A 9,963-nucleotide genomic window follows, 5' to 3' on the forward strand; every position below is an offset into this window, starting at 1 on the left:
ATTACGCAAAGCTGCTGACAGAACAGCCAGAGGAAGCAAGAGAAATATTAACCAATCTCAGTGTTTGGGGCTTGGAATTAGATATCATGGAACAGGCATAAGCCTTTTGCCTTTAGGACAAATTACCTGTTCCCTTTTCCCTTACTGGGCCGTGATCCCAAGGTTCTACAGGCCTTCTTAAAGAGAAAAATCAGCAACAAAAGCCCTTTGACGGAGACTTGGCTATTTTCAATGCTATTGTTATGACAACTCTGGCTTCCAAAAGGATTATTGAGAAAAAAAGATGATCTCTCCGAAATCTACATCGAGTTGTTAAGGCAATAAGACCGAGATTAAATCTAGAAATACTTGTTCCAAATCCTTCTCCCTCCACCCTATTACCCGTGTTATAGTTAATTGTGTCACGTAACTGAACTTAGAGCTACATTTCCGTCAAAGAGAAGTGTGGATTTGAAAGATGGCATGGTTGACTACATTTGTGTGTAAGTTACATTATTGTGTCTGTGAGTTTGTGTGCAATTCTGGAAACAATTCATCAAATTTCTCCTAAATTGTCTACCAGGTTTAACTACAGAGGTGGCAGTCCTTTCTCCAGATGAAGAATGGGCATCAGGAAAGTGTTAGTCGCACCTGTTGGATCTCAGCAGCAGCAGAGATTGGAGGAAGGACAGTCCAAAAGAAAGACACAGCACCTACGAGGGCCCAGGGGTAAGGAATTACAGGATGTATGTAGTTAGCTGGAGCATATATAGAGCATGGGTAGGAGAATAGGGGAAATGAGGTTGAAGAGATAGTGAAGACATTTGGAAATCTTTAAGGGCTAAGTTTGTGAACAGAGGAATGAGCGACATGCAGAGTGAAGCTTTACAGCAATTGTGAGGGGGGACAGGACAGGCAGAGGTCATGTCAGTGGTTGAGAAAAAACTGGAGTGAAGGGGTGAGCTGGGATTCTGACTGAGAACAGCAATGAGAGAGCAGAGGGGAGGACATCCTCCTGGGTAGGAGGATTCACAGTCATCTTGCAGCCGATAATTGTGGAAGGAGAGCTGGGGTGGAGGCAGCTAGGAAGGAAGCATAATGGGAAAAGGAAATTTGGAGGGAAGAGCTGGTTGGGGTGCAGATAAGGTGTTCTAATTTGAGAAGTATCCAGCAGACAATGAAAGAGATGAGCACCAGAGATTCATCGATATCATCATAACCCAATGAGAAGATAAGCCTTCTAATGCAAACATCATAAGAGAAAAGAGAACGGGATTGAGTATGAGCCTTTGTTGGTCTGGTGGCTGCCAGGACCTAACCCAGGTGAGCTGGTGAGAAGGGAGAACGCTTATTCAAGACAGCTGTGTGTAGTCTCCTTCCAGCTAATGAGCTCTGCTAAATCTCAACAGCCAATAGGTGCATGTTAGCTATTTCATCCTCCCTGAACAGCTGAGCTAAAGTGCTGGGAAGAGTCTTGAGCTTCACACACCTTGTGACCCAGTTTCTATCTCGCTGATGGAACCTCTTCCTGCCTCAGATGACAGGTCTGAAAGCAACTTAGTAAAATGGGTGATGAGTTACATGAACACATTTTCACATTAATTGAATGCCCCTCAGTTGGGCTTCTGCAAAATGAACTTTTTATTTTTAAGTGCTACATTTTATTTCACTAATAGGGGCTCAGCTGGGTGGAGGAAGACTGACTTGAGGGGTTATTTTCAGTGGCCCTTTTCTGGAGCACTGGGCTGGTCTCGGAGGAAGGGATCCAGGAGGCTCTGCATATGAAGTCAATGCTTCCGCCAGAGTCTCTGCCTCACTGACTCCCAGATCTGTGCGAATCACCTTTGGAAGCTCTTTAATTATACAGATTCCTTAGTCCAACCAGACTAATGCAATTAGAACCTCAGGGGGTGGAGCCCAGGAATATGATTTTGAACAATCTCATCAGGTATCGCTGGGCTGACTTTATTCAAGACCATTTCTTCAGGAATCACTGCCTTGAGGCATTCCATCCATGCTCTATAAGAAACAGCAAGTGATTTTCAACAGCGGCATGAGAAAGGAATTTTCTTGGCAAAGCCTCTAAGAATGGGGGTGAGGGCTTGATGAGTGGGAAAAAAAACCTGTTCTAAAATTGACATCTGTTTTCACTGTGATATTTATTTGTAATATTAAATTTGTAATATTAAGGCTTCGCATAAGATCAGTGTCTTTAGCAGAAGAGTTTGGACCAAAAATGGCTGAGAAACTTCACAGCCTGAAATGATGCACATTTTGTTATGCAAAATCGATCTTGTCGGTTTATCAGGGTGCCACCTCTCTGAGCCTGAGTCCTTTCTTGTTTGAGCAGCAATGCAGACAGCCGGACAATTGCCAACTCTGGTGCCCTGCACTCTCCCTGAAGGGACACTGGGGTCCCTGCATTAATTAGGGAGAGCACACAGCATCCTCAGAACCTTAGGTTCCCCAGGGATACCTGACAAAGGAGGGAGGTGCCCCCTCCTCTTCACACCCTCTCCAAACTCTGGGAAGCCAGATGTACATTTTCCAGAAACTAATGGAAAAGCATCATGGGAGACCAGCTCAGCAAGCAACTCTCTTTTCTTACCTCCAGCAGCAAAACCAAACATCAACACCCACAAAGCTGAGAGCCAACAATCGGGCCCACACCTAAATGGATTTATCAGTTTTTCTAATTCACAGCCCTCCTCTCTTTCATAAACCTTGGGAAATGCAAAAGGAATAATTTTGGCAGTGAGTGGGAAGATCTAGTCTCAGCTCTTTCTCTCCTCTGCATCTGTTTTCTCTTCTCTAAATGGGAACTGGTGGCCCTGACCAATTCACAGAGAGGGTTTGGAAGGTCAGAGGGTGCACAGCAAGGGCCAGAACCAGGGCAGGAGTCCCTGGAGCAGCAGCCATGGAGCAGGCTTCACAATGCAAGCCCATCTCACTGCCCATCATCCTCAGCCTCTCCATCTCCCACACATACATTGTGGAGAAACCTTGACATGAGGTTTCAAGTGTAACTTTAAAAACACATAGCACAGATGTGTTCATTAGACTTTTCTCAGTGGAACAAGCATGCACCATAGATCAGTGGTCTCTGTGAGGTCACTCCCAGGTTTATTTCATGCACCTTCCCCAGTGATTTCCCTTATGCCATAAAATATGACGAGGTGGCGGGAAGTGGGGGATGATTCTAGAGCATGTTAAGGATTCCCATTCACACACTCCATGAATCCCTTGAGGAGGCAGGTGGATGTGGTAGAAAGAGCACAGGTTTGGGCGCCAGCCACACCTGGGTATAAATTGTGTTTACTCTGCTGAATGGCCCCAGGGAAGCTTCTGAACCTCACTGTTAATTTCCCCATCTACAAAAGGGAGATAGTACCTCACAGTAGAATATTGTTTAGCCTTTAAAATGCAGGAAATCCTGCCATATGCTACAACATGGGTGAAACTTGAGAACAGTATGGTAAGTGAAATAAGCCAATCAGAAGAGGACAAACATTGCATGATACCACTCATGTGAGGCTCCTAGATTATTCAAATTTGCAGAGACAGAAAGTAGAATGGTGGGTTCCAGAGGCTGAGGGGAGGGGAAATGGGTAGCTAGTGTTCAATGGGGACAGAGTTTCAGTTTTGCATGATGAAAAGAGTTCTGAAGATAAATATGCTAGTGGTTGCACAGCAATGTGAATGTAGTTAATGTTTCTACCCTGTACACTTAAAAGTAATTAAGATAGCAAATTTTGTTGTTTACATCACAATTAAAATAAAGGATAGATAAGGGGGGCAGTAATACCTACCTGATAGGGTTGGTAGGAGGAAAAGAATAAAATCATGTAAAAACTAGCACAGTGCAGTTCCTCCTTCTCCCCAACTCTCTGCCTCTCTTTCCCTCTCTCTTTCCCCCCCCCACCTCTCTCCTTCACTCCCCCGCTCAGCTGTTTCCTCAGCCTCCCTTGCCAATTTCTTTGTAACATAGGCGTCAACAGAAGGAAGTCATGTTCAATGACTTCTGTCCTCAGGAGTCTCCGCAGTCTGCATTCTGGAAGATTCTCCCATCTCCCATCTTTCCTTATATTAATTGTCATGCAAAGGTATTTCAAGGCACTCTTAGAATAATGGTTCTTATCTTGAGAACATCTGCACTTCAGTTTCTGGGAAGAATTTATTTCTTTAGTCAGACACAGGGTTTTGAGAGTCCAAGTTCACAAAAATGTTCACACATGCAACAAATATTTATAAAACCTCTGCTATGCATGAGCCTCTTTGCGGTTAAAACAGTAAGATCTGTTGCTTTTTCCTACCCTGACCAGCAGTGGGTTCCTAAATTGTTCAAGAAGTGTGAAAAAGAGCATTGCCTCATATCCAGATCAATTGTTGAAAGCCCTTTAAAAAAAAAAAAAAATCCTCACCTAAAGGTATTTTTATCGATTTGAGAGAGAGAGAGAGAGAGAGAGATCAACCGGTTGCCTCCTATATTCTCCTTGACTGGGGATTGAACCCACAACTTAGGTATGTGCCCTAGACTGGCAATCGAACCTGCAACATTTTTGGTGTACAGGATGATGCTCCAAACAACTGAGCCAGCTGGCCTGGCTTGAATGCCCTTTTGGAGCTGCTCTCATTCCTTCACAGCCCTGCCCAGCCCTTCTCCTCCTGCATGAATGTGCTATGAGATCTGACAGTATGTGGACTTTCATGTAATGCCTTGCTTTGCTTTCTTTTCTTCCTCATTTTCCAAACTCCTGCAACCTTAATCAATAATTGACACACTTCTATGATGACTAAGTATGTTAAAGGACTGTACTTACATATGTTCATAAATAGATTTGGGCTGAGGCAGGAAATCAATAGATAGCTTTTCTACCAGGAAGCAGATAAAAGGAATTTTTTTTTTAAGGTGTGAATAGATCCATCACTTGAAGAATCCTAAAATTTAGACAGGATAGGGGCTATTGAATCTGAGCTGAGTATAATAACATAATAATTCTTTCTAATTTTATCATAAGTACTTTAAATTTTATAAAATGTTTTCAGATACATTAGCACATTTAATTCTTAACATAAATGAAAGAGGTATGAATATCCCCTTTTTGGAGAAGAAAAATGGCCTCAAAGAATTTGAGGTATGTTCAAAGTCACCCAACTAGTACAGGTCAGTGGTGAGTCCCTAAAATAGCCATCTTTTGGCTTCATATCTTTTCTGCTCTGTTCACCTCATTACTGGGAAAGAGAGAGGTGGATCAGACAAAAGCTATCTAAGGACTCAGGAAACCCAGAGCATACTGCTTTGGGTCAGCATGGAATCAGATTTGAACTAGAAAGGAGAACACAAGGTTCCCAAAGGCATGGAGAGAAAGGCAGGAATTCAGGTAATAAGACATGTGAACCTTTCAAAACCTCACAAAGGAAGCAAAGACTTCTTGGGACCAACAACCAGATGACATGTAGCATAAAGGCTTCGTCCTGATGGAAGCCTGTAAGAGCTAATGAAAGGCTGTGTCCCCAAATTCAGCATCAGAGGAGACATCCCAGAGTCCTCAGGGGGAGCCCCAAAGGCAGGGCTGCCTTGTTTGATTAAATTGGAATTTTACCTTCTTAAGCAATTAAATATAAAGTTTAAAGAAATCAAAAACTGTATACATGTGAGCAATATAAAGTTTACAGAAAGAATCAGAACCCTAACCTGTTCTAACTCCAAAAAATAAAATTAAACTATACTCCCTCAGAATCCACACATTGTACTGGAAGAATCATGTCCTTTGGGGCAGTTGTAGCTGCCATCTGGGGTCATTCTTTTTTTTTTTTTATCCTTACTCAAGGATACGTTTCTATTTTTATTGAGAGAAAGAGGGAGAGAGAGAGAGAGACAGGGAGACAGAGAGAGAGAGACATTGATGTGAGAGGGAAACATGGATTGGTTTCCTCCCATACATGCTGGAGGATCAACCCCACAACATTTTGTTGTATAGGACGACACTCCAACCAAGCAAGCCACCTAGCCAGACACCTGGGGTCACTCTTGAAACACAGAACATTTTTTCTTGTTGCACCCCCTTACCTCACTGCTAGGATCTGTGGTGCACTGAGTATACTGCCACTTACATCCATGCAAGTCCTGTCCCTGGCCATTGAGAAAATGCTGCCAGCATCACTGCATCCCAGTGTCAGGGTGCAAGAGAACAAACTTTCCTTCTCTCACTCCTCATGCCATGCTAACTGGAGCTCACAAGGTTAGAGTTCTTTGGTCACATGGTTTTTTAATACACAGAGACATAAATGTACACACTTTCCCCAAGACTTACCTGCCTGTCCCCCAAACTCCATGTTCCCGGATTCTCAGGTACTGAGAACTTTTCTCCTAATAGTTAGTGCTAACTACTTTTTTTTGCCCCAGGATAAATGATATTTCTCTTAGTGAAAACTTCCCATTATTATAGGTTTCATCCTGCTTTAAAAGGTAGATGACCCTCTCATATCAGAGAGAACTATCAGAAGAACTGAAAGGATGGGGACAAGGTTGGGGCACAAAGCATTGAGAGTGAGTTGGCTGGATCAAAGCCAAGGGATGCCCTAAGAATACAAAGATCTGGCTTTTCTCCCCTGACCAATTTAATTGAGAACCATAATATGACTATTCCTTAGAATGATGAAGTAGAAGGTTAAACAAAATCCTCAGATATCCCTAGTTGAGCTGCACATTGCAGAAAAGGCATATGAAGTCTCACACCTTCTGCAAGTGAATTTGAACATAACCTAAACCTCACTTTCATGCTCCAAGAGAAGTCTGTCCTGTGAAACCATAAGAAAGAGTTGCATCTTAGGTTGGCCTCCCCTGAAACAGATCCTGAGATGAGGATTCATGTGCAAACGACTTTTTGAGAAAAGGGTCCTAGGTGAGTGAGGGAGCAGGACAGGTCAGGGCTGAGTCCCTAAAGTAGCCCTAAAACAGTCCCTAAGATAGGGAAAGCAAGAGGTCCAGGTAGGAGGCAGACAAAAGCAGAGTCCTGTGGAAGACAGCCTCAGACTGAGCCCGCAGGGAGCTCAGCAGATCAGTGTGCTGTGCAAGACCAGGGAGCTGGGGCTCTTTCAGACTTCTGTAACCACCACCACCAGATAAATGGAGTAAATTCCTGGCACTTCCTGCTTACAGATTGTGCAGGCCAAAAAGACTGCAGTGCCCTGAGGCTACAGAAAAGGAAAGCATCCCACAAAAATGGCACAAAAGAAAATAGAGGTGATCCGAGTAAAACGTTGACATCATCTGCTTCAGGAGCAAAGATTTTAATTAGAGAGACTCAGTTTCCTCATATACAAAATGAGGTTACTGACTTGCTCTGCTTCCTGATACTTTATCTGTCAAATGGAGAATGTAATAATACCTGCTTCATTGGGTTATTGTAAGGATTAAACAGACAATTCAGGAAGTGCAAATAGTAAGCACTGACAAATATCAGCTACTACAATTATTTATAAGCAAGTATAACAGTAATTTCAACCGGGTCTCAGCTCTGGTTATTTTGCCAAAAGAAATGTAGTGATCACACATGTTCCAAAAATCTGAGATCTCTGCCATCTCTCAGTGATTTGGAAAATTCATCTTTAGTTACCTGGGAATTACAGGTTTCTGCAAAGCAAGAGGAGCTCAGACAACACCTATGGGGAATTTAAAAAACACCTTAAAATGCATGAGCCCACTTGTTCAGACAGTACACAAAGCCTTTATTTAGATAAAATTCAAACTCAGGTCTGTACAGCGGTTTCTGCCCTGTTCGTCTCTGAAACGCATTTATGAGGAGAGCTTTTAATGCATTTGATTAGGAGTATCAGCCTACTACTGGGTTAGTTTACAACAAGCTAAGTTAGGAGCCCCTAGAGAGCTGTTTGTATGACATTCTAGTAGCACAAAATGTGAGATTTTTCTGGAGAAGACTTTTGAGAATTAGAAGGAATTAGTCATATTTTCCAAAATGGGGATTTTAACAGTTGGGAAATTATAAGAAGAGCTGACTCAACAATTCCAGTATTGCAATATGTCACCTAACTGTCTTGTTACTTAAAATTATGTGATTCAGAAGACAGTACCTTCAAAAAAAAAACCCAAGCAAGGTTGGAAAGAAATGGGAGATTTACAGGCAAAGTAAGGGAAAGTATAAAACTGCTGAACATTTACAGAGCTAAGTTTAACAATTCTGGGCTCATTTAATACATTTCTTTTTTTAAATAGCACATTGAAAAGGCATGTTTATCCTCTCAGTGTGTTATATGCTAGAAATGTGCTCATTAAACAGTGTTATTTAAAAAAAAAAAAACCTACAATACTGAATTTGAACTGGATTTAGTATATAGCTAAATATTCAAATGGGTCACCCCTTTTGACTCTCCTTTGAAGGGTTAAAAAAGATGGATAGACTTTCACTGGACAAAGATGATTAAACCAATTCAAGACCACCCTTGTGTTATATTTTTCTAGCCTCTTCATTAGGTTACTGCTCATTAACTACCCTAAATGAGTTACAAATAATGATCAGGTCCTGTCCTTTATTAGGCCATTAGTAAGTTTGTGTCTCTTGAGGTGTTTTCCAGGAATGGTGAAGGGTTTGTACTTTTTCAAGCACACTCTTTAGGTTCCCCTTGTCTTCAATAACATACATTTGCAAGATGATTGGCCAGGGTTAGAAGGAAGCTGAAAGACTCCAAAAAAGATGGTTCTAATGAGCTCTGTCTCATTAACATGGTACACTAATTAAGCACCAAGCCAAACAAATGGAACACTGGGCAAGTTCGAAGAGAGATGAATAGCTCCATGAAACGTTATGTAAAAGGCTAGAAGTGCTATTATCCCTTTAGAATGAAAAGAATCTCTGAATAGGATAAGCACTGGCATTTATAATCAGAAATGCTAAATAAAAGAGAGTAGGTGTTATAGTTAAGGAATTATTGTCACTACAACTAACTGAATTCTAAAATACACACATCCTCTCATATGTTGAGAGATCCCAGGCTTATTCCAGACAGTAAGGAAAGAGTATCTAATTCAACCCAAAGAAGGTAATTCCAATATGCTGACTTCAGAAACGACTCACTCTTCACAACTTTTAATAAAACATTTCTCCCACTGGTTTGATTCCCAGTAAGGGCACATGACCAGGTTGCACGCCAGGTCCCAACTTGGGGGCGCATGAGAGGCAACCACACATTGATGTTTGTCTCCCTCTCTTTCTCCTTTCCCCTCTCTCTAAAAAAACAGATAAATAAATAAATAAAATTTAAAAATTAATAATAAAAAAAACATTTCTCCCAAATTGACCTACAAATTAAATGCAATTCCAATCAAAATTTCAATAAAATTTTTTATGAACTTGAAAAATTCATTTGAAAAGTTATCTGGAAGAACAAAGCAAGAAAACTGTCCTGGGTATTTCAAAGATGAAGTAGTTAAAAGAAAAAAAATGGTGGTATTTGTATCAGAAAAGACAAAGAGATCAATGGAATGGACTAAGAAGCTAAGAAACAAACCCAAGTTAAATGTAAGGATTTGTTCTATTATAGAAGTAGCATTATAAGCTTGTGGGTAAAGAAGATACTTTTTTTTTTTAGTAGCTGATGTTAGGAAAACAGGCTCAAAGCATGAAGAAATATGTCTATCTAATGACATATAAAAATACAAATCTAAATTGTTTAACAATCTAGATACGAAGATTAAAACTGTAAAGCAAATATACAATTTATTTTTAAAAAATATTTTGACTAGGATGAATGGATTGAGTTTTTAACACTCCAAATACAGAAAGTGAAAAGGTTGTTGACTAAAAATTAAAAATTTATATTCAATATAGAATACCACAAAATTAGTATATAGGTGACAGATTGAAAGAAGAGATATGCAACATTTAAAATGGTTTAGGAGTTAAAATAAATAGTTCACAAAGAATGCTTACAAATTTTAAAAATTATGTAAAAATATATATAGGA

Source organism: Furipterus horrens, unplaced genomic scaffold (genome assembly GCF_987537825.1).
Source record: "Furipterus horrens unplaced genomic scaffold, mFurHor1.1.pri manual_scaffold_3, whole genome shotgun sequence".
NCBI lineage: Eukaryota > Metazoa > Chordata > Mammalia > Chiroptera > Furipteridae > Furipterus > Furipterus horrens.